The sequence below is a fragment of the Amphiura filiformis genome, chromosome 5 (genome assembly GCF_039555335.1).
Source record: "Amphiura filiformis chromosome 5, Afil_fr2py, whole genome shotgun sequence".
Classification (NCBI taxonomy): domain Eukaryota; kingdom Metazoa; phylum Echinodermata; class Ophiuroidea; order Amphilepidida; family Amphiuridae; genus Amphiura; species Amphiura filiformis.
Window position 1 is genome coordinate 51,865,555 of NC_092632.1, and position 25,973 is coordinate 51,891,527.

Here is a 25,973-nt window from a genome sequence, read left to right on the forward strand (position 1 = left end):
CGGAAGTATTTATAATTCACGGGTGTGGGGGTGTGTGTGTGTGGGGGGTGCAATCATAGAATGAACATAATAGGCCTACCGCTCTTTTCGAAACACTATATCGTACAGGTGTGAGTGAAACGTAAATTGACTCGGCATAATGTGAAATTTCCATAGAATTACGATCCAGGTCTTTATGTTGTGACGTGTCCTGAGTAATTTAATTTGATAATTTATATTTGTTTACAATTCTCGCTATTCACAATAAGGGCGCCGCCAGCTGGTTTGCGATGTAATCGTGATGTATCATGGGAAAAGGTCGACATCAAGTCCGCGCAATACGAATATTACCATGCTATTACATAGGAACACGTGACAATATTTTTTAGTTTGTCAATATAACGGTATTACACGCAAATCGATAGAAAAAATTAATTGTGCACATTTCAAATCACATTATTAAGTATTATTGAGTATCGATTCGCGTGTAACACCTTTATTTTGACAAACTAAAAAATATTGTCACGTGTTCCTATGTAATAGCATGGTAATATTCGTATTGCGCGGACTTGATGTCGACCTTTTCCCATGATACATCACGACTACATCGCAAACCGCTGAATAGCGAGAATTGAAAGCTATTTCATGAGACATATGAGAGAAGGGATCCCCCTTTGTAAGACTTGGTGTGTAATGACATTTTGGGAATCCCCTCTCATGTAATCAAGTTGATCAGAAAAACAAAATAAATTATATCCATTTTTGATATAATGTATATAAGAGAGAGAAGCTACATTTCTCTAATGTGTTGTATAGTTTATGCCTTCACATCAAGAGCTACCCGTATGAGTCAGTCAATTTGTATAGTCAATAATAAATTATGCTATTATTCCAACAATGCATCGAAGGAGATTTGCTCTTCTCTTCTCAAAAGGGGAATATATTATTCTGTTGTCTTGCTGAAGTTTGATTAAAGCAATAATGTGTGATTTGCAAAAGAATAGATTCCTATTTAAATGTTTGTTTTCACTGATCACATTATCCCCTTTTAATTTCGAGCCAAACAAATGAGGTATAACGAAGAAAATTGCGATTTTATTCCAGCGCCTCAATGCGTGTACTACGCTCGCTCGATCGTAACATGTATTACTGCACGGAGCATCGCGCTCGACGTGTGTACACATAAGCTGACATCCACGGGAGATGTTAGCAAGCAGTCGATCGATGAACTCTGAATAAAACCGGGTCGACCCAGTTTTAATATAAATAGTCAAATTTTACTGTTATTAAAGCACTTCAGGGTTAGTCTTTTACGTGGTATTTTAGTACACCACTGGGCATTATAATGATGCAAAAAGTAGAAATTCGAGTAAAATTGAGGGCGTCACTGTGAAGCAAGCAAATCACACATTATGGCTTTAATGAAACAACACGTCTGGCAATGTATATAAATTTTCCTGAAGAAAGTGAGTGATTAGTGAAAGCAGCACCATTTTGGAGATTGTAATCTGTGCGCGGATTTTACACACAAAGGACATATAAGTTCAAGCCTTCAGTGGACTTCACTGAACAGTGATCTTCTCAGGACAAGTTTGAACAAGGATTATACATCAGTCTTTCGGAACATTGAGTGCAGCAGTACTTTGAAGACTGTCGGTTAAGTAGTAATTATTAGCGTGATCTATATTAAAAGTGTATGCTTTTATCTTATATGCAGGTGCAGAATCATTGTCAATCATTATACTTGTCATTTAAATAAAGATTCAGATGTTGTTAACTTAATCAAACAGTGTGTTTTGTTGTGCATTCTAAAGTGAATTTGGGTTAAAGGTGTTTTGACCTTGAGTCATTTACGACTCCAATAAACAATACAGGCCCTGTATGCTTTTATCGATTGGCTCCAAACAAAGGATTTGAACCGGTGTCCTTCACCGTAATCATGGTGCAGTGCAGTGCATTCAATCAAATGTTGTCATCAACCTATTTGATCGTAGTGCATTTGTTATGTGTGTGAGACGAACTGTCGCGGTGGATTGCAATCATGCTTTTGTTGAATGCATTTAAGTAGTCCGCCATATTTACGGTATGATACGTCATATGCACAACCTCTATGCCTATTCTTTGATAATCATTGGTGCGATGCAGAGTTACAGTCTAGTATAGTACGTCTAGTATAGGGCAATATATTCAAAAATTGTTTTTACCTGTCGTTATGGTAGGTAATCTATCCTGTTACATCACTACTTCTACATCGAATACCGCTCTTTTCGAAGACACTAATCGTATAGGTGTGAGAAGGGAACTTTGAATCATGGGGAGGCCGACTGAAATTTCGTCACGATTTAAGAATATGTATCCTTGGTCTACAAAATAGGCGCCATTCGTGGTCATTTTGGTTTCTACATGATTAGACGCGAGGAATTAGACGGGTCTGACCAGCTCTTATTCTCCTCCTCCGTCAGTGTGAATATCTACTCGCTCCGAGTCCACATCACTACTTCTACTGTTCTACAGCGAATAGCAATGGTTGCTCATGAACGAATGAAGATGTTTATAAATGGACCAAAACCTATTATTATTATTATTATTATTATTATTATTATTATTATTATTATTGTTGTTGTTGTTGTTGTTGTTGTTGTTGTTGTTGTTGTTGTTGTTGTTGTTGTTGTTGTTGTTGTTGTTGTTGTTGTTGTTGATCCGATTATAATGACCACTAGCTAGATCAAAGGCACGCTTTTGGTTTTGAAGTGTTTTTTTTATAAAATGCTAGAGTGAATTGGTTCCTATAGAGGGAAAACACATGGATATATCAGAGGGCCAATCACCAAACGTCCCCTGCGGTAATTTTATCGTCAAATGGGACCACTTTTGCATTAGCTTTCTATCATTTTTGACACAGTTGAACCAACGAAAGTGATTTCCCCTGAAGATATTATGGTGATGCAGTAATTAATGCGAAAATCTGAAAGCAAGCGTTCGTTCATTTGCTATGATATAGACAAAAAATAATGATTTGAGTTGAACCTTTTCCCCAATAGTCAATTGTGTTGACATTATTCTGATTTGTATGGGTTTGTAAGGCTCTTCTATTTGATAATAATTACAATTTTTTTAGTTTAATACAACAAATTCTGGTTTCTTCAAGATAGTAGACCAAGCGAATTGCCTTACTCCCGATGATGAGTTATTGATGGCATGGTACTCTAGAGCTTTGCTATAGGACGTATCAAATTGATTGGTACCGACATTACGGGTCATGTTCAAGAAAAAATCGATTACATATATGATGTAAATCATACCGATTAATCGGCGATTATGAACGTTATAGTCAGTTTAGCAATCGGCCGTTTCAAATATCGAGTTGTAGTAAGTTTGGTTTGGGTCACGTGGTTTCCTATTATCCTGCCTAAACTCTTGAGTGACGTCATTATCGGTGTCTTTGTACGCTTTGTTAGAAACTTAAGGAGTTTCGGTTTACATTTCAGTGTGTTTGTACGCTTTGTACAATCCAGGCGACTGTGTTGTTCACACGATCTAAGTTACCTGATCTAAGTATACAAAAGACATATTTAAATCCCGCAGTGCAATATTCACTAGCAGAGAAATCGAGCATGTCAATTATCATTTAAAAGCGTGCTTTAGAAAATCCATTAAGCCAACAGTTTCGCTATTTAAGGAATTTTGTCATTTTTACCCAAATATGTCACATTTTAACTAGCAATTTCTTTAAAATTAAATGTGAGTAGACACTTCATATTGAGTGTGTAGAACACATGAAACATGGATATTTAGGGACCGTTCGCAAACACTTGTAAGGGGGGCCTGATGCAAAAGAATTTCATCGCGAAAATTGTTCGAGGCCCCCCTTTACAGACCTCAAAAATTTCAGGGCCCCCCCTTTTTGACATGAAAATTATGGGTCAACCCCATAGAAAAGCATATAAACTCAATTTTTCCAGGCCCCCCCCCTTACAAGTGTTTGTGAACGGTCCCGTATTATATATGAACAAAATCATCCCTTAATTCAATGCATTTGATTTATTACTGAAAATGCAATTTTTTGGTGGTTTTTGTGCAATGTTTACCAAAAAAGGTAATTTTTACATGTGAAATATTTTTATTTTTGAAGAATGACATATAATGGATCATGAAAAGTGTATCAATTTATTGGATGGATGTTTGGACCAAAAATTACTTAGAACTCCCTTTTTACCACTTATCAAACATTTATCTCCCACCCCACCCCCGATCATAATTATAATTATTGCACAGAGCCTGATACGTTGCTTATGACACAATAATCGAAACGTTTGTAAACATTTTAAGCAATATTATTTTGATCAGTAGCCTATTGCTTGGGCCAATGTTTATGTAATAAATCCAGTTTAGACATTACCATTACCTTAAAAAATGTTTCTCATAGATCTGGGTGGCATATTCAAACATAAAAAGCAGATTGATCAAAAATTCCAACAACTTACAGTTACTCAGAAAATAACAAAAATGACATGGTCTTGAAGAGCCTTGACTGAAAGGTGCAAGTCTTGCAAGGCATCCTCGGCCAAGGCTGAGCGGCAAGGGCAAGGCCAAAATTTACTCTCTCAACATCTGATAAATAATGGTAATGTTTGCTGATAGTCTGAGATTTCAATCTGTACATACAACATCAATGCCATCGTTGTTTATGTTCTATGAATTATTTTGATCAATCATGATTAAAAACACGCATGCGTAATGGCAATGGTTAAGCATGCTCGAAGGAAAACGTTGTTTGTAAGTAGAGTGGTTTCCGAAAAAAATACCTGAACTTTGGGGTTCAGCTATAAAACAATAATATTTGAAACCACAGAATATGGAAACTATTATTTTTATTAGTTAAAAATCGAAGTAAGGTATGGGGCGTGTCCGGCAAGGCCCGTTGAGCTAGCACATTAACAGTGATGCTCGCGGGCAACTCAACCCAAACTCGTGGTGTCGGAAGGGTCACTCTAACTTGGGCAATGGGGAACAGGCTTGCTTGGATTCGAGGATTTCAGCTAGCCGGAGGATCATGTTGAGTTTTGGACACGGCTTAGCTATTTCCTCGGCTGACTCAGCCTGGTGTGGCTCTGAGAAGATACCGTTTGGTTTGTTGGAATGCACAGAAAGGAATTGAAATCACCCTATATGGTTAACTATCATTATTAACTATTCTAGTAATTATCATCATTATCATCAGCCATAGTCAGTCCACTGCTGGACGAAACCCTAACCATGTCTAAGCCAGGTAGCTCTGTCTTCAGAATTGCTGAACCAAATATTGATCCCATATTGGTATCTAGTCTTTCCTTCTTTTGCATTTTGTATTTCCCAGTTCCTGTTGGCCACCATAGGTCTCCAAACAATACTTGCTGTTGTCCATCTGTTGTCTGTTCTTCTACTGATGTTAAAAGAAAATCGGGCCCTGGATGGAACCTGAATCCAGTCCAAAATATAACCACATATGGGTATTAAAGATATTAAAGAAAATATCCAAAATATGTCTCACCTTGAGAAACCTGTAAAAAACGAATCGGATATGATACATATCTTATAGGTATCAAAAACACTTTCTTCAACATGTCTAAAGAAAGTCAACGTGTTTTCCAAAATATACCACTGCTGTCTTTTGAATTGGAATAGTAGTATATCTTAATTTGGTCTTGCCATACCACTTATATCATTTATATGAACCATCCACCTTATTTTCAGGCTCTAAAAAGTATTTTAATTCGAAATCTTTCAAATATCTTCCAAAGTTCCAAAATATTCTTCACTCAACCAATTGAACATTTCACTCTCTTTCGTAACAAATGTCTGCGTTAGCAGACTAAATAATTAAAATTAACACGAAAAAAGCAAGGCCATAGGACCGGCAGGCCCGAGGCCGGTGACTCCTATACACTCCAAGTGAGTTTCCAACATATAGGCCCCGCAGGGCTAGAGAGATCGGTAAAAAAGCTAAAGCTCTAATGTATTCCTTGCCTCCTGAGCTGTTAAAAAATTATTCCCACTCACAACGGCAATTAACTTGAATCTATCCAATTTAGGACAAGTCAAACACCGTTGCTAGAAAGAATACAGCTAGCAAGACGTGTTAAGCAAAAACAAGTTTCTAGAATCCGTTTCCAATGCTTTAGAATTCAACAGAAATAAATTCAATGCATCGAATCTATTTACCTTGTTTGGACAATAAAAAAACAGGCCAAATACCCGGGGGCACTTCCATAACGGATATACATACATACATATGTTTACAAAAACAACAAAGCAGTAAAACAAGATAACAAACAAAAGTTCAGAATAAATGAGTTTTTAACAGTTTCTTGAAAGTGTTTGTGGATGTTGCACCCCTGATGTGCAGTGGCAGATTGTTCCAGGCTTTGGCAGCTGTAGCAGTGAATCTGCGTTCTCCAGCAACAGAGTTGTATCTATGAACTACCAGACGTGAAAGATCATTTGAAGATCTGAGAGGGCGGCCGGGAACATAATAAGAGAACAATTGAGTTATGTAAGCAGGTGATTGGTCATTTAATGCCTTGTACACATAGAGCAAGATCTTGAAAGTTACTCTTTGCGCTATAGGAAGTCAGTGCAGTTTTGTGATTAAGGGTGCAGCTTCAGTCCAGCGACCTAAGGCATATATGACCCATGCGGCTTTGTTCTGTAAGCGTTGCATGTGCTTAGATGAAAGGTGAGTGAAGAGTGAATTGCAATAGTCTAAACGTGACAGGACCAGCGCACGGACAGCATGGCATGTGTCAGAATGAATATATTTTCGGATTCTCCAGATGTTCCTGATGTGATAAAGGATCGAGCGATTAAAGCGCTTTCGGTGCTATGTTTGGGACGGTAAGCAGACTGGAATGGGTCTGAAAGCAGCGCATTTCTCAATCAGTTTTGCAGCAACAGTTAAATTACTGACAGGTTCACTGATAGTTCATGTGCCTCGGGATACACCCCCTTTCCCAACCGGCTTGTACCCAATGCCCCCCTTTTTTTTTACTGTCCTACCTATTACCCAATGAACACCTTTAAAAACATTCATGTACTCAATGACCGCATTTTTACTTTTCCTGCTACCCAATGACCCCTCTTTTTAATTCCTAAAATTAGATGTGTTATCCTCGACAGATAATGGGATTTATCAGTTTGACACTTATTTTGGCAATTCTGTGCCCAATACCCCCCCATTTTACAGTCTGTTACCACAATGGACCCCTTTTCATACCGAATGACCCCATTTTTATTCAGGTTAGTTGTATACGACTACCATTTCTGGTCTTTCGTACCTTATTATATTAAGAATGAGCCTACATGTGTAAAGGCTGACTGACCTATGAACATTATTTAGTTAGTAAAGTAAGTAAACCCGCACGAATATCCATCTGGATCTGACATTCAAATACAACATAGATTCCATAGAATTCATGTCTCGGTTAGCTAATTAACATCCCGGGGGGTCACTCCCATTGTGGCCTGTACACCATCCGCGAAATCAACTTTTGAAAAGCACCCTAAACAAGGATTTAACCCTTGGCTAAAACAATACCCTAAACAGGGATTTTATTCCTTGCATCAAATTTCATACCCTAAATTTCATTTCCGCGTATTAGCAATTGCAATTTTGCTATACTTTTTCCCAATATTTTCATGTTTTGACACCCTAAACGCGTTACGCGCGTATCGTGCGTACCCACGAAAAACTACCCTTTTTGCGCATTTTCATTATCGCGGATGGTGTACAGGCCACAATGGGGTGACCTCCCCCGGACTAAGATACCGGCGCGGTGGGCTCTTATTAAGTATAACTAACATTAACGAAAATTGATGGATGACAATATCCAATCTTGTTGAATACATTTTATCTTAACCTCCAACTAGAGCTTTCTTTATATACATGTATTTTTAAATATCATATTCAGACTGAAACTAAAATCAAGCCCATGTTTCTTCAATGAAGTCAAATGTGGTGCGACCTTGGCCTGTGGTCATGATGGTGAAAACTTCGGAATCATAATATCGACCATAACATGCACTTACAAGTCACGTGCAAAGCACAAATATCTATTTCGAATCTCTCACGCTATTGAGACTGTAGTATTGTTACTATAACAATAGCATAATAAATGGAAATTAACACCCGCCATCTTAATTAGTCATATATTGTCTGGCGTGGTTTTTTTCATGATTTGATAAACAATTACCGCCTTAAATTTCGTGGGAATGATAAACTCTTTGGCTTTCCATGAACTTAATGGTGCTATTTAAAAATTTTGAGTTAAAGTTTAAGCATAGGACAAACATTCGTGTCTATAGCTCGGTCAGCTAACTTGCCCAGGGAACTACGATTACTATCCAGAAATTGCGACTGAAAAGGTCACAAAGGTCTCAAAGTGGTACCTCATCTCTGTGACTTGTAGCCAAGTCCAAGCCAAGTCCACAGATGACAATATTCTCATGTGTTCCACACATTATTTGGTCACATTAATCAATACGATATGAAATAACCATGTTATAACAACTAATTTATAGTAAATCATGACCAACGATGACATTTATCCTATGATTTACAGGTGTCATGCTTCATAAAAATTCATGTCAATAATTTTATCTGCACATGGTCAGAGCAGATTCCTTACTAGTTACAGACCGTCCGACACTTACTAGTTAGAACAGGAACCATTAGTTACAATTAACAAAATGGCTGTTGGTGATACCTCATGTTCTGACATGCTGTGACCCCGAGGTTCCCGACATTGCCCTTATGAACTCTCACTTCCGACTTGCCTCCGTAATTATAAAGGTCCAGGTGCACTAATTGGTGCTCTCTGAGCCTCGACTATACCTTAAAATAAGCTAGTCGGTTGAAACATGCACTTTCAAGTTCCAAAAGGTTATGACGACTTCATGACTATCAAGTTCACAAAGTTTTGTGGCTTTGTGGTTATTATTATTAACTACCGTACGAAACTCGGAGAGCTGATCCTGGTTGCGAAAGTTAAGTGTGAATTGTCTAGGGTCTGCGCTCTTGAAGCAGCAAAGTCCCTGATTTGTTGTTAAATGGTTTTGGAATTATGCGGACCGTAGTGTTCAGCGACAACATGTAAAGTGTGCTGAGGCTTGTGGATCAACGTCTAGGCGTTGTGCCTGTGCGTAGCGCAATATAAATCACTGCGCGTCTTTTTTACCATGTTTACTCTTGTAATTATCATCATTATCATCAGCTATTATATAGTCAGTCCACTGCAGGACGAAACCCTAACCATGTCTCCGCCAGGTAGCTCTTTCTTTAGAATTGATGAACCAAATGTCTGATCCCATATTGGTATCTCGTCTCTCCTTCTTTTGCATTTTGTATTCCCCAATTCCTGTTGCCCACCATAATTCGTCGTCCGTATTCCATAGTGGCGTATAGTGGGGCGCCGCGAATAAACAACTTTTCGAGAAAATCGGGTTTGAAGAAATGCCAATTTAAAATCGAGTTGTGTAAATCAGACATTCATTATATTTTGTAAATGATGTGAAATTTCTGTAGTAAACTAAATAGATTTTATTGTTATATATTTTTCAAAAGAAATAAATACATACTTTTGCTGGCAAACTGACAATAAAACTATACGTCACTATGGAAAACGAACAAAACGCAATACCCTAACCCTTTTCGTATTCCATAGTGGCGTATCGACTCATACGCCACTTTTTATACACATTTTATAATTATGAAATATCGGCAAAATGAAAAACATCGTATTCCATAGTGGCGTATAGGTCCGATACGCGTACGCCACTATGACATACGATGTTTTTCATTTTTGCCGATATTTCATAATTATAACATGTGTATAAAAAGTGGCGTATGGTCGATACGCCACTATGGAATACGAAAATGTCACTTTGTAACTATACGCCACATTTAATTAATCAATTACTAATTAATTAGCTAATTATGACTGATGAGACTTAGAAAAATGAAAGAGAACATCATTAAAGACATATGTGCCAATTTTCAAAAAAATGACCAAAAATCACTATACGCCACTATGGAATACAGCCGACGAATTGCTGTTGTCCATCTGTTGTCTGTTCTTATACTGATGTGTCCTGCCCAATTCCATTCCCTGAGTTTAGCTGTTTCCTTGATGTATTGAGTGTTTTGTTTTGTTCTCTAACCCACTTGTTTGTTGCCCTGTAAGTAGACTATGCCATAGTTAAATTTTGATAAATAAAAATATGTTATTAATCATCATGAACGCATTCAGTGGAACTCGAAATTATACTGATGTTTATTACATCAATACTAGTTAATGGTTACAAACAAGTTTATATAATTTGTGACGGTAAAAGTAAAGTATACGTAGACTTATTATTGAATGTAACATATCTTAATGGCATAATTATAATGGCTCAATTCAATACTGAGCAATTCTGATTTTAGAATCTACCAGTTTATTGATCGCGAAAGCCCGAGTAACTCGGGAAGCTATAGACGAATCCAATTTCACGCATTCCTACACCTCAATGGCAGCCATTAGATGGGTCCCCGTCTGCTCTATCTCACCTAAAATGTGAAATGATACGGCCTTGGAAGGTATTTTAAACTGCATTCTATCACCCGTGTTACACGTAGACAAAAGAATGATGACAGTTTACAACACAAAAGAATCTAACATCGAATTGTAAGCGGGTTTGGGCCAATTGGGCACTCACAACACCAGTTTGGTGCATGCGGGGACCCAATAATGGCCGACCAAATCCTGATCATGACTTGGCTCGTTGGATTCGTCTATACGAACAGCGGTGACTGACTTTGAAAGGATCAGATGTGAAATCCAATCCAATTACACACAAATAATTCAAATCAGAGTTTCATTTTTAAATATAATAGCCAGAGTATGCATAATGGGCAAGGGCACTAAGTAAAAGTTTACCCTCTAAGTGATCCTTCCCTAACATGTTTCGTTCCATGTTCCACCGCTTGCAGTTACACTATATACAGCCTGTCTCAAAAAAAATTGTGCAAGTGAAAAGCGCCCTCTTTGGCAATTAGAAAATACCGTTGTGACAAATTGCTTACATCAACGTCACGGGCGCAGTCTTGGCTCTCAAATGCCGTTTGTTTTGTTCAATTTGCTTGTTCCAATTTTGAGATATGTTTATTTAACAACAAAAGGGTAAAATCACAATTGTGCCACTTTTACTAGGGAAGAGAGCTGTACATGTGAATCAATGATAGCTGATGTTGATGCGTCTAATGCACTCCCCCTTTCGGGGCGCATGCATTAGACGCATCAACATCAGCACGCGTGCATTATTTTGTCTAATATCTCTCCCAACAAGTAATACGCGTTCATTAACCTATAACATGTAAGTGCGCAATATTTGTTTGTCTTTTAACATGTCTTAAGTGACTAAGAGAACAGTATTTACCATGATAAAATCATTGCTATACACATGTATTTAATTTTTTACAGCAGAATGTGCAATATTTATTTATCTTTTAATCTCTTTTAAGTAAAAAAAGAGAATCATCATTCCTGCATCATGATAAAACAGTAAAAACAGTCAAAAACATTTTGCATCGTGTAATTGATGCATTCTTTTGATTTCACGAAGAAACTCTTGATAAACTTGATGCTATCACTGTTACATGTAAAGCCATCTTCCCTAGTAAAAGTGGCACAATTGTTATTTCACCCTTTCGTCTTTAACTAAACATATCTCGAGATTTAAAAAAGCAAATTGAACAGAACAAACGGCATTGGAGAGCTAAGACTACGCCCTTGACGTTGATGCAAGCATTATGTGACAACGGTATTTTCTAATTGCCAGAGAGGGCGCTTTTCACTTGCACAACTTTTTTTGAGACAGGCTGTAATACTTGTACAGACAATCTCCGATACGTTATAATGTCAAAATTATTTCAAAATACCACTCAATCTGGCTAAATTCGTCAAGAGATCACGTTTGGACGGCAAATATTCTGTTTTGTTCATATTTTAATGACCGCTGACTAGTTCAAAGTCACGCTCTTGGTTTTGAAGTGGTTCCTAGTGGGAAAGCATGCACGCGAATACAAGAGAGGGCAATCACCAAACGTCCCCTGCGGTAATTTTGTCGCCAAATGGGACCACTTTCGCATTAGCTTTCTATCATTTTTGACGCAGTAGATGGGTACAGTGAAAGTGATTTTTCCTTAAGATATTATGGCGATACAGTTATTTATGGGAATAATCAGAATTTAAAAAATCAGTATATAAGCGTTCGTCAGTTCAATTGTTGTGATATTATTAGTCGATCTGTATACTAGAGGCTACCGGAAGATTTTTAATATGGAGATGGGGATTAATATGGGGCTTTCTTACCATGCTTACAGTGGCGAAACGCTGACATGCGGGAGGGGTGTCCTCGTCCCCTGCTCAGCATGAAAGCTTTTGAAATGAATGCATTTTACATGAATTGTACCTTAAATTATTAACTATGCCTTAAAATTATGGATTTTACCCTACAATTATGAATTCTACCTTAAATTATCGGGGCCTTAGGGTGCTTGGGCCCCACCTAAACTATCCCCCTCTCTGGTTTCGGAGCCACTGTCTACGTTTGTGAACAGCTTAAATTGAACTGTAATTTAGATTTAGTTTAATCAGAGATCTTCTCTGGTTTAATATAACAAATTCTTGTTTTTTTCTAGATTATGGACCGGTATGGATTACTTTACTGCTGATGATGAATTATTGATATCATGGTAGAGTAGAGGTTTAGCTATATGTGCAACGATAGGTCAAGTACGCTAACCGTCTTAAGTTATAAACTGATTAAAGGAGTCCCATTGGTTTCAGCCGTCAGTAATAGGTTTATTTTCACTCAGACTTAACTTGCAATCAACACAATAAACAAGTGTCAGTAAAACTTATTCTTCAAGAATTTGCTAGATGATATAAACGAATCCGACGAGCCAAGTGATGGTCAGGATCAGTCGGCCATAGCTGGGGGCCATAGTTCGTTTGGACTGCGATCCAAGACGCCCACTATCGCGAGCGCATCGGAGCGCGTAGCACTTGCGCCGCGTCACGGGAGCGGTAAACGCTGCACGCCTGTGATACTGGCGTCGCGTAAAATGGATGGAAGGCCCCCAGCCATGAGGCCTGAGGTGTAGGAATCTGTACTGTCAAGTCGGATTCGTGTATACCGGTATTCCAAGCAAATACAAAACGTCATCGAGATCATTCGCAAAATAACCAGAAAATGTTTAAATGTCGGTTTATTTAAAGGGTATATAAAGGGTATAAAACGTGTTTATAACATTCAATAACATTTTTAATAACTTATACAAGTATTCTAACATAATGTTATTTAAAGGTTAACAAAATATTTGGCAAAATATGTTTGCAAAACATATTTTACAATAACAACAAAATATAACCGGTTTAAATCGTTTTAGAAACGTTTTGTTTTTGCTGAGTTTTGTAAGGGTAAGAGATTGACAATATATATGTTTCCCTAGATCGCTAGTTAAAATATATTATTGAGTACTGCAGATATTTTGGAGTTCTAGAATAAACGTCATAATTCATTACGTTTCACTACCTGAAGATGATTGATCAGAAATTGAATTCCCTTTTGAGGTTAGTATCTGTCAATGAATTGACCAGATCACCAGGTTGTCATTATAGCTAGAGGCAGTATATGACACGCATGGGTCAATGAGTTACATAAAATTACCTGATGCGTATGGTATTTAGTTCCCAGGAAGTGAGTTTTACCTGAGGCAATTTGTGGTTAAATGTTGTTCCCCACTATAAGAGTTATTACCGTTGATTTGGTTGAAAAAGGAGGTGAGACACGATCAATTCTGTTCAGGTAGTAAAACCTAATGTAGAACTTAAATTTTTTAAAGCGTTGACTTCTCGTTTACCACTTTCCATCCTGCTGAATTATTTGATAGAAGAAGAGAGGCATGCAAATTAATCTCTTTATACGCTGTGCTAGCGTAACACACGTATGCCATAGCGGAAGCTTGCGGCAGTGCAGTCACATTCATTCATCCATCAGTGACATCCATAATGAGAGAGGAAAAAAGTTTTTATATGTTCAAGTTGTCTCTTACATGCAGGTGTATACCCAATGCCCTGTGTATAAATTGAAATTAAAAAACAAATAATGACTAAATTAATGATGTATGTTTTAAGTGCATTTGCTCCATCATTCCTTGTCTGTAACTTGACTCTGTTATCATTATCCTATACTGTTTGTATATTTATTCATGTAATGATTTATAATGCCGCTTCGGTGGCCCAAATGTATTCAGATGCCACATACGTTCTATGCTATGTTTGGAAATCGCTCAAATAGAGAGATTGCGATTTCCAAACATAGCATAGAACGTACGTGGAATCTATTCAAAATCCCGTCACAGCAGAGTGGTTTTGAATAGATTCCACGTACGTTCGATACGTACGAGCGTATGTTTGGAAATCGCAATCTCTCTATTATGTACATAATATAAGCGCACATGCTGGATTAATAACGTCGTTTCAATTGTCAGAGTCCGTCCGGTAATCTAATTTCATCTACTCTTGACACAAGTGCAAAAAATGTGTTTGTGTGTGTGCATGCGCGTATTTTTTTTTGGGGGGGAGGGACTTTGGGGCTTTTTGCTCTTCACTTTTTCAAACGACCGAGAAAAAATTGGGTCAACCTTTTCGGGCTGTTGAGGAAGGGCGGCAAAATTGAATTTTCTTCAGCCCCCCCGGGGTTGGGGCGGCCACGGTACGCCACTGGTGTGTGTGTGGGTGGGGTGGGGAGGGGGCGCATGTTGGTAGTGGCGAGGGGTGGGGTGAACTTACACGAAAGTATATTTTCTGTGTCTATTATTCATTGGAACAGAGTATTTCAAAATGCATTTATTCATCTTTCACAAAAGCCATCATTTTACCCTCGGCTGCTTGGGATATGCGAGAAGATTGTCAACCGTCTGGGGACTTCTTTTTCAGAAAAAAGATAAAGTGTACATTTAACCTGAACTGTAAATGAGCAGGTTTGAAGTAAAATTGATTATGTTTACTGAGGTATCTTTCATGCGTAGCTAGGTATCTTGGAGCAGGAAAGATTGCCCCGTACATTTACTTAAGTTGCTTGAGCAAACAACGTCAAGACTTTATATCGGTAACTGAGCACGCTTCTTTTAATATGTACCTAGACTTCACAGATATTTACAGAGTAAAGACGGGGAATAGGAATCAGATGGCTATACATTTTGGCTAGACCTCGGTCCGTAATATAATTAAACTTGCCAAACCTCTAGGGCATCGGACTACAGCTTCACAATCTGTAATTTCCAGGGTCATCATGGTCATATATATATTCCGAAAGTATTATGGTATTTATCGTTGCAGAAAACGATAAAGATTTAGTTTTTTCGCAAAGGAAAGTTTTCCGGAAAAACGCATGTGAAGTATTCATTCTCCATTGAACTCTGTGTTAAGTCAAAAGTTGAAGCCAAAAATTGGCACTTTCCTTAATTTTCAGTTCTTTAAAAATTCAGAGGGGGGGGGGTTCAAAACACGTTCTATTATCATGATAATCCATGTTTTTTTTAACCAAACAAATTAATATTTATGCAGAAACAACATGCTCTGTAATGTCATTTGATTTAAACATTCACGACGGGTTCAGAATATTGATATATTTAAATCTAAATTCCTGTCATTTCATTTAATTCCAAGATCAGGTTACCCATGCATATTTAGAGGAATATCGCACTCGGGATACAGCACTGTGTGGGAGTGATTCGACGAAGGCACCTGTACTTTATACATTATTCAATAATTAAGTCAGATGTGATCAATCACTTTTAGTACATTTTATTTCATTAAGGGCTCAACTTAAACATAATCAGACAGGTGACCAGACATTGAACCACGGAGGCTATCCCGAACAAAAGTGTCACATATTTGAAGGAGAAATGTATGTATTTGCTGGTGAAAAAGCTGTAACAAAATGTCCGTTTGCGAATCTTTAACATTAACCATATAATCTAATAACTCCTACCAATCTGTGCTAGAATTTGGCACTTGCAAGTTGTGGACACATAAAACAGTTGTTAACACGTTTGTTACTTGACCGCGTGAAAAATGGTAAATATGAGCCTGTAATTAGAGAATAAACGATTTTTTGTTTTTACTATCATCTTCCGTGTGATAGGGTTAAAGACCACTAATTATGTATTACACGGGTTTCAATGGGAAAATGCCTAATTTCGGGTGGAATTTTCTCATATTCAGAACTCTCACAGTTCAATGCCACTAATATCAGGTGAAACTATATGATTTAGATGCCAAATGATCAAAAAATTCAACATAGGTTGACCTGAGACTTTTCTTGTTGTACCGCACTGAACCGTGAACAGCTTAAAATGACAGTGCGCCCTCGAAGCTGATAGTTACAATATGATAGGGCGAATGTTTACTAAAAACCGAAGCCGTGCGTATGAATTTTGGTACTATTACAACAAAAATGTCATAAAATGAGAGAAAATGTACCATTTTGAAGCATCAAACTCTAAAAAGTACTTTGTTGGCTATATAACTTGATCAATTTCAGCGATTTTAATGCAGTCTTTTCGAATGCCATGAAAACAAATAGTTCCTCATCGTATTTCAATGTATCGCCCAGGCCTATTAGTGGTCTTTAACCTATATAAGCACAAAAGTGCTCCAATCTCGGGTAAAATGCCATGAATGTAAACATTGACATTTGCAATACATGTTTTAACAAGAACATTTCTGGAAAACAGCATGACGAGTAAAATATCAATGGTTTTCGGACACCCTGTATGATGACTGTTTCGCTGTTTTTGCTTCAACCTAGGACTATATCTGGAGATTCGTATCTGCAGCATGTCCTAGCACGATCAGATCAGATTAAGATTGATTTAGGGTTAGTGTTCTGATTTAGGCTTGCTAATTAGTGTTAGAATTGTTGATTAGGGTCAGGTTCGCATTAGGAATAGGGTGTTTTATAGGGCTAGGCTCGTGGATAGGGATAGAGCTACGGCTAGGTCCGAGGATTAAATTAGATATGGGTTTAAAATAAAGTTATAGATCAAGTTAGGGTTTCGGCTTGAGTTAGGATAGAGTGAGGCCATACATGATGCTGTAGAGGCCCATAGACAACGTGTACACAAAGACTAGGTTTTATTTTACACGCGACTATAGGCCTTACATGCGCCTTAAAGCTTAAGCAAAATGCCTAGCCTAGGTCTATACTGTATTTACACGTATAGGCCTATGTACGATATTTAGGGCAAGGAAATCACCAACAAAATGTGCATGTGGTTCTAATTAACAAAGTGGCATATCTATATGATCATCAACATTGATTTTTCATCATCATTAAGCTTTCTATATGTATACGCAGGCAAGCGAAGGTTGTTGAATTTAGAAGCCCTGAAATCACAGAAACCAGCCGTAAACCCAATACTAATGCCACAAGTCCCCCCCTCAACCCGTTACTACCTCAACGGGTTCTAAAAACATACCTTAGTAGTCGAAGAAGATGCACGTTTTCTTGCCAGGGCAAATACAGTTAAATATTGAGAAATGTAAGCAAAAAATAGCTAGAAAAGTCTCCATAACGAATATCAGATCCATAGAATTCAGTGTTTCTATAGGTTAAAGACCACTAATTATGTATTACACGGGTTTCAATGGGAAAATGCCTAATTTCGGGTGGAATTTTCTCATATTCAGAACTCTCACAGTTCAATGCCACTAATATCAGGTGAAACTATATGATTTAGATGCCAAATGATCAAAAATTCAACATAGGTTGACCTGAGACGTTTCTTGTTTTAACGCACTGAACCGTAAACACCTTAAAATGACAGTGCGCCCTCGAAGCTGATAGTTACAATATGATAGGGCGAATGTTTACTAAAAACCGAAGCCGTGCGTATGAATTTTGGTACTATTACAACAAAAATGTCATAAAATGAGAGAAAATGTACCATTTTGAAGCATCAAACTCTAAAAAGTACTTTGTTGGCTATATAACTTGATCAATTTCAGCGATTTTAATGCAGTCTTTTCGAATGCCATGAAAACAAATAGTTCCTCATCGTATTTCAATGTATCGCCCAGGCCTATTAGTGGTCTTTAACCATAGACGACAGGCAGATCCAATAGCTGGTCTGTATAATGTGATGCGATCAAACAAAATCAGTCGGAACTCGGAAAAATTTTCAGTTTCTTATAGGATATTCTATTACCTCCACGACCCATTATTCAAAATCGCGCACTGTGATTTGTTGAAACGCGTCACGTGAGAGCCCATTATTCTGCAATAATGGGTCGAGCGCCGTAACACATTCTACGCACAGCATCACGCTTGGTTACGCGTGCAATATTTCCGCGATACGCGCTGTCACTTACGCGTACGCGCTCTACCTTGAAGTAAACAACTTAAAATATTTGTGCCAAAAATGATATTTTCTTTTAAATCGCACTATTTTCTGGTAATAGAATAGAAATAAAGGGTGCAGCATTATCCTTTACACGCAAATAATGTGTCCTCGGCAGTAAAACGTTTAAATAATGGGTTCGGCTGCGCCTCACCCATTATTTACGTTTTACTGCCTATCGGACACATTATTTGGGTGTAAAGGATAAAGCATTACCTTTATTTCTTAAGTAAAAAGCGTTTACAAAGCTAGATTTTGCAGAAAACTCCATTGAAATTAAACAACTACTTCCAAAGATATGAGCACTTAAAGAGTTTCCAAAACAGGAGGAAACAAAAGTAAATATTTCCTTTGTTTGGCTATATCTCAAAATCAATATTTCCGAGTTCCGACTGATTTTGCTTGATCGCAGCACATATGTTTGTAAATCTCTTCAATTTGTTTGTAATTTCAATTTAGTTTAATATCAAAAAATTTGTTTCTTCGAGATATAGATCAACATGGATCAATAAAAAAATACCGATTTTGCCTCCATTAGAAATTGTTTCCAGTACGACATTGCATCCGTCAGTATGGCCAGGATGGTTAGGATGATTATGACTGTACATCAAGTTCAGGAATTAAGTAGCAGCTTTATCTTGTGCATGAAGTTTCAAGTCTAAACCCCGTATGCACACAAATTCAATGTCATGTAATTGCAATCAAGATTCAAGTTATCTTCGCACATCATCTTCGAAACTACTTGCAAATGAGCATATTTGACGCTGCGGCTTTGTGTTTCGTGGATAATTGCAATACAAGCCCACGGAAAACAATTAACAAAGTGACAACACAGTAAATGTGCGATAGTTGGTGCTTGATACTCGTTGAACGCTGTTTAGTAGGTTAAGTACCCTAAACACCTTAAAGGTTAAATATCCGTAAAAGGCGTCTCATTGGCTTCTGACGTCAGTAAGTTTATTTTCACTAAGACTTACCTTGCAATCAACACAACAAACAAGTGTCCATTAAAGCGTTTGAACAGGTAGATAGTATATTATAATATTTCGTAAGGGTTCGCTTGTCAAATATAACATTGATAACTAAGTACAAGTGGGAGTTCTGTTGAGCATAAACATTAGCGTAGTTTTTTCATCCTGCTTTTACAAATAAAGAAAGGCATGAATATAGTAATACGCCATAAACATGAAACACAGCATAAGCAAATGGAGCGGCATTTATTCATCCAGCAGTGAAATCAAATTTAATAAAGAGAGAAGGAAACCCCATTTTATACTAAACAAAGCCTGATATAGACGAATCCAATTTCACACATTCCTGCACCTCAATTGGAGCCATAGCTGGGTCCCGGGGGGGGCACTTCCATAGTGGATACGCATCATGTGCCTCGGGAATGACCCCTTTTCAAACCGGCTTGTACCCAATGACCCCCTTTTTGTGTTATGGTCCTACCTATTACACAAGCACCCCCTTCAAAAAAATCCATGTACTCAATGACCCCCTTTTTCTATTTCCTACTATACCCAATGACCCCTCTTTTAATTCCCAAATTTAGGTGGTATTTGTGTTCTCCTCCAGAAATAATGAGATTTTTCACATTTCCAAGGTGGCCAAGTTGTTTTTACGCAGTTTGGCACTTATTTATGTGTACTTAATGATACTCTTTTGGCAATCCTGTACTCAATGACTCCCATTTTACTTTTTGTTACCCCAATGACCATCCTTTTTTCAAAGTTTCATACAAATGACCCCATTATTATTCAGGTTGTGTACTGAATGACCCCATATTTTTGTAATTGTACATTTGACCTGAATGCCCCCTACTTTTAACATGGCCGAGGCACATCCCTGCCATTTCAGATAGGGAGTGCCCCCCGGGAGCTGGGTCCTCACTTAGGTCTATCCCACCTAAAATGTGAAATGATGTGGCCTTGGCGGGGATATTAAACTGCATTCCATCACCCGTGTTACACGTAGACAAAAGAATGATGAAAGTTTACAATACAATTCAGCATCGAATTTTAAAAGGACTTTTCATCCACCCAAATGGGCAGTAACAACACCAGCTATGAAGAATTCTTTGGGATAACTCCCAAACATGACCCTGTATTTTAATTACAGTGAAATGTCTATAAACCTATCAACACTATAACTTCTTATGAAGAAATATAATTTCTAAACGTTAGATTTGCTTACGCTGGCACATCTTTTTATTGTGTGGTTATAGATGTAATTCGTGGAATACGATATGACATTATACAAAACCAATGTATAAAGTACGATGGCTTGTATTCAAAGTGATTGACCATGACATTAGGTATGGATATAATATACTGTATGCAGCAAGAGAGGTTGCTCTTATATTCCTGGTAGAAACAAATATACACATACGTTGTTATTTCAACTCTATATAATTATTTTAAAAAAAAAACATTTATTAGTGGACCCACTGTTTATTAATTTAAACAACGTCTGAGACAAGTCTACAGTTCAAAAACCTCTCAGCCATCTTTGCGTCCGGGCTCTACGCCCACTTCTTTTTAACAACACTATAACTTCTTATGAAGAAATATAATTTCTAAACGTTAGATTTGCTTAGCCAGTGGGCAAGTTCATATATATTTTCTAAGCGTTTCCTCTTGCTTTTTCTATCCTCCCCATTCCTTCTAATATTATCCTTGATAATGTTTCTTCTTCAGGGCCCATACTTAGTACAATGACCCATGTCCCATAGAAATATCCTGGGGTAGCCTCGACTCCAGAGCTTAAAGGTCAAGGTCGTCCAAGTATAGTATAGGTTGTCTGATTGTCATCAAACTAGGTGGATGAGATCATAATTGAGTGCCGAGCCCGAAAATGGTCAAGGTCATGTCAAGGTCATGGGTATAGATCATGAACCTAACAGTTGAGCCTCACTGTACCCGTAAACCCAAAACGTGCGGAAATAACCCTGTCAGAAGGTTCCATATAAACACATCTCCCAGTATATTGATAGCAACAATTTTACGTACATCGTCCTTTTATGTTAGCCAACTAAGACATGTCGAAGAATTCCTTTTGATAACCAGCAACCAAAAAACGGCCTTGTACTTTTCATAAGTCTTTGATTACAGAGAAGCTTCTATAATTCACGATAAAACCTTTCAAAATACAAAATCCGGGATCTATTACGGTTTTATCATATATCTTTCCGTCAATATAACCTCAACTGCGAAATGATGATATTCAAGCGTTGTGACATTTCTTACATGTATCAATTTACTATAATGTTTTTGTGAAACTCGATGAAGTACACTCGATCCAGGCTATATACTGAGGTAAATAGGGGATGTGGTTATAGCCTTTAAAAAAAAAAAAAAAGAGCAAAGAAAAGAAAAATGGAAAGAAATATAAGAATGAAACGAAAGAAAGAAAGAAAGAAAGAAAGAAAGAAAAAAGAAAGAAAGAAAGAAAGAAAGAAAGAAAGAAAGAAAAAAGAAAGAAAGAAAGAAAGAAAGAAAGAAAGAAAGAAGGAAAGAAAAACGTCTAGCCATACCCTTGAAATGACCTCTGATGACCTTGAAATGGCCTCCATCATGTTTTGCATCATGTCAACATCACATATGCTAATTTTCATTCAAATTAGTCAAACTTTGGAATCTTACTCCTTTTGACCTTTGGTTGACCTCTGTTGACCTTGAAATGACATCCATCAAATCGGGATCCCGTACGCTAATTTTCATTCAAATTGGACAAAGTTAAAAATTTTACCCTTTTTGACACCAAAACAAAATCTGATTACAATCTATTATGCACACAATGCTAGAGCCCCTTTGGCATTATTCTGATGATTACAGCACCTAATGTGCAGCAAATAGTGAATTTTAAAGTGATTTTCAGTAATTAACTCTTTTTGTTCCCTGTATGACCTTGAACTCATCAAAATCTGTATGGACCCCATAGACACCAGCTAATGTCAATCCATATGTGTCAGTCGCATGTACCATATAATCTGTAGGAAAGATGCATTTTGAAGGTATTTAGTTAGTATGTGCCAGAAATACACCCTAAAATGACCATTGATCCCAAATCTGCGAGGACACCATACACCCCGGCTATATATAGCCAAGGTCAATGTGCAAATCTTATTACTGTACCATATTGTAGGAGAAGAAACATTTTTAGCCAAAAGAAAGAAAAAATGAAAGAAATAAAGAATTTTCACAGTTTATTTCATCAATGTTACTTATTTTGTGCATCAATCAATTTATATATTTGATTATAGGCTATGTTTTTTCTATCATTCCAATTAAAATAGACCATTTTCCTCGAACCGAGTATTTCCAAATGCATTATTCATTTTCAAATAGCTTCACAAAAGCCTTCAATGTTCTCTTGGCTACGTGCTAAGGGTATGCGAGATGATTGACAATCAACTGGGGATATATTTTCCGTAGCTACCTTTATATTATTATTATTTTCGTTCAAGAAAGATGAAATTCTTGGATAGAACATGCAGTTTTGTTAACGTATGCCTGATGATATTGTGAATGATCAGGTTTGATGAAAATTGATTATGTTTACTGAGGTATCACTCATGGGTAGCTAGGTATCTTGGAGCAGGAAAGATGGTCCCGTTCATTTACTTAAGATGCTTTAGCAAACAACGACAATGCCATATATCGGTAACTGAGCACGCTTCTGAGCATGTTCCTAGACTTCACAGATATTTACAGAGTAAAGACGGGGAAAGAAAATCAACTGGCTTCACATTTTGGCTAGACCTGGCTCCGTAAATGCAATTAAATTTGCCAAACCTCCAGGGCATCGGGCTACACAATCTGTAATTTCCTGGGTCATATTTAACCGCTGCTATAAATGATATTATGAGAGTATTAGTTCACCACATGGTTAGTACAAAATAGCGCTTAAATGTATGTACTAAAACGTGTGTAGTATTTGTGGGGATGTATGTTATTTTATTACTTTGATTTATTTCCAAACGCTTTCTATCCATTTTTAAAACACAAAAGTGAGTAACTATTAATGCAAAAGCAACATACTCTGTAATGTTATTTGATTTAAATATTGACGACTGGTTCAATACTACATCAATCTAAATCTAAATTCCTTTATTATTTATTATTTATTTCCTTCTAAGACAAAACGCTAGATTAAGTTACCGATGTATATTCGTTATGAATTTGACAGAGTGACGAATCGAGAATTTTCAACAAATTGCGTTAATGCATGCTTTTGATTTGTACCAAAAATAAATGGAAAATATTATTCCGTGACATTCCAAAATTTGGATTTGGAGGAATTGTATGTTATGGTTACTAAATGTATATGTGGTATTTTTTATTTCGGCTCAAAGGTCGTTAAGGGGTCATTTCCGGTATAAAACAAAATACCTTTTCTCCCACAAATTACGTAGGACGGTGATGCTACTTACACACATGCATTGTTATTACCCAGTGTCTATTGGGTGTACACAGATTTGGGGTCAAAGGTCATTAAGGGGTTACTTCCAGTCTGAGACGAAAAACATTCAAAATGCCCCTCGGCCACAAATAACATGGCAAAGTGATGCCACGTGCACACATGCATTGACATTAGCCAATGTCTATGGGGTTTTCATATATTTTGGGGTCAAAGGTCATTAAGGGGTCACAACGCGGCTGTGTTCGTGGTCTCAGACCACAGCTATGTCTAGTTACCACTGGGTATGATCAAATGATAGGAATGTTTCATGCCAAGCTTGGTTCCAAAAGTTCATTAATTCTTGTATCTCATTTCTTTCGCAAGAAAGTATAAAGATGTTAAAATCGTTCAGGAATCAAGTTCTGGAATTAAGTTCCGGTATTAAGTACTGTCCTCTCTCGAGCATATAGTCTCAAGTATTTACCTCGTATGCGCAATAATTTAATGTCATGTAACTGAAAGCAAGATTCAAGATGGTATTCGCACATTATATTCCAAACTGCCTATAAATGTGCATGTTTCACATCTTTAATGCTTTTTATAGCTAATTAAAAAGCAAGTACACGACAACAATTAATTTGAAAGTTTGGCAAATCGGTAACACATTAAATGCGTGATCGTTGATACTTGAAACGCATTGAACACTGTTAAGTTGGTGAAGTACCATTAACACCTTAAAGGTTATAAACCTGATTAAAAGCGTCTCATTGGCTTCTGATGTCATTAATAGATTTACTTTCACTAAGCTTGTTAACTTGACATCACCTCAAGAGTGCTAGAGTGACAGATTGAAAATATATGTTGACCTGAATTCGTTAATTAAAATATAACATTGAGTACTACATGTTAGAGTTTTGAAATAACGTTAGTTTTAAAGTGTAGTTCTCTCGTTCACCTCTTTCATTCTGATTTTCAAATTATTTGATATAGGGGAAGGGATATGCATTCAAATTACATGAGTCAAATTGTCAAAATGCTCCAATTGCACCGAAAATGGTCTCAAATTATCCGTCACGACAAAATGAAACACACATTATATAGTTTGGTATATACGGAGGTCACAGCATAAAATTTAGATTCCGTAGATATGACAAACTATATATTTTGTAGCAGCATGGATACTGATATTGGACTCTGTCATTCTTGACATTTGCTTAAAAAAGTTACCTTTTTCAGAGTCTTGGTTAGCAGCGACGTAGCTTGCGACACCATCACGGCGTCTTCATTCAGCGTAGTGTTTAAAGATCAGGGAAGCCATAGAGATAAAGACACTTAAACCTACACTCAACAGGGACGCCGGATACGACCTGCCCGCCATCTACAATGATCTGCTGACACTTGACCACCCATCGGGTGGTCATGTGACCGGAGGATTGTAAACACTACGCTGAATGAAGACACCGTGATGGTGTCGCAAGCTACATCGCTGCTAACCAAGACTCTGAGAAAGGTTACTTTTTTAAGCAAATATATATTTTGTGTTTAATTTGAACAAAATGGATAACTTGAGACAATTTTCATTGCAATTGGAGCATTTTGATTTTTTTACCCATGTACATTTTGTTTTTACCCTTTGACCTATTTTGACCTATATCTTATTCATTAGGCATTCTAGAGATATATGACCATTGACTTTTTTACCCCTTAAGACCGAAAAAAATTGCTGCTATTTTACCTCGATTAAAGCATTTCAAAATTTTATCCCCTTGTGTGACCTTTGAACCAATAACTTAATTTGCTCAAGTGTACCATCTTAGCTCCCGGCTGATTCTGAACCAACACACTCCTGGTTGGTACTTGAAAGAAAAAAAATTGCAGTAGTACGCAACCTCACGGCATTTATTTTTACTAGTAGCACACCGTACCCTTTTCCAGCAGTGCTATAATTTCCCATATTAAAATTGTACAATGCAATATGAACTGTGCATTGTCTTTTTGGAAGAGAACTTTCTATAGGAGAACACTTTCAATTAGAGCACTAAGTGACAACAGATATGTGACATACTTGACCGATAACAGATTTTTGAGACAGATTGATGTTGTAAAC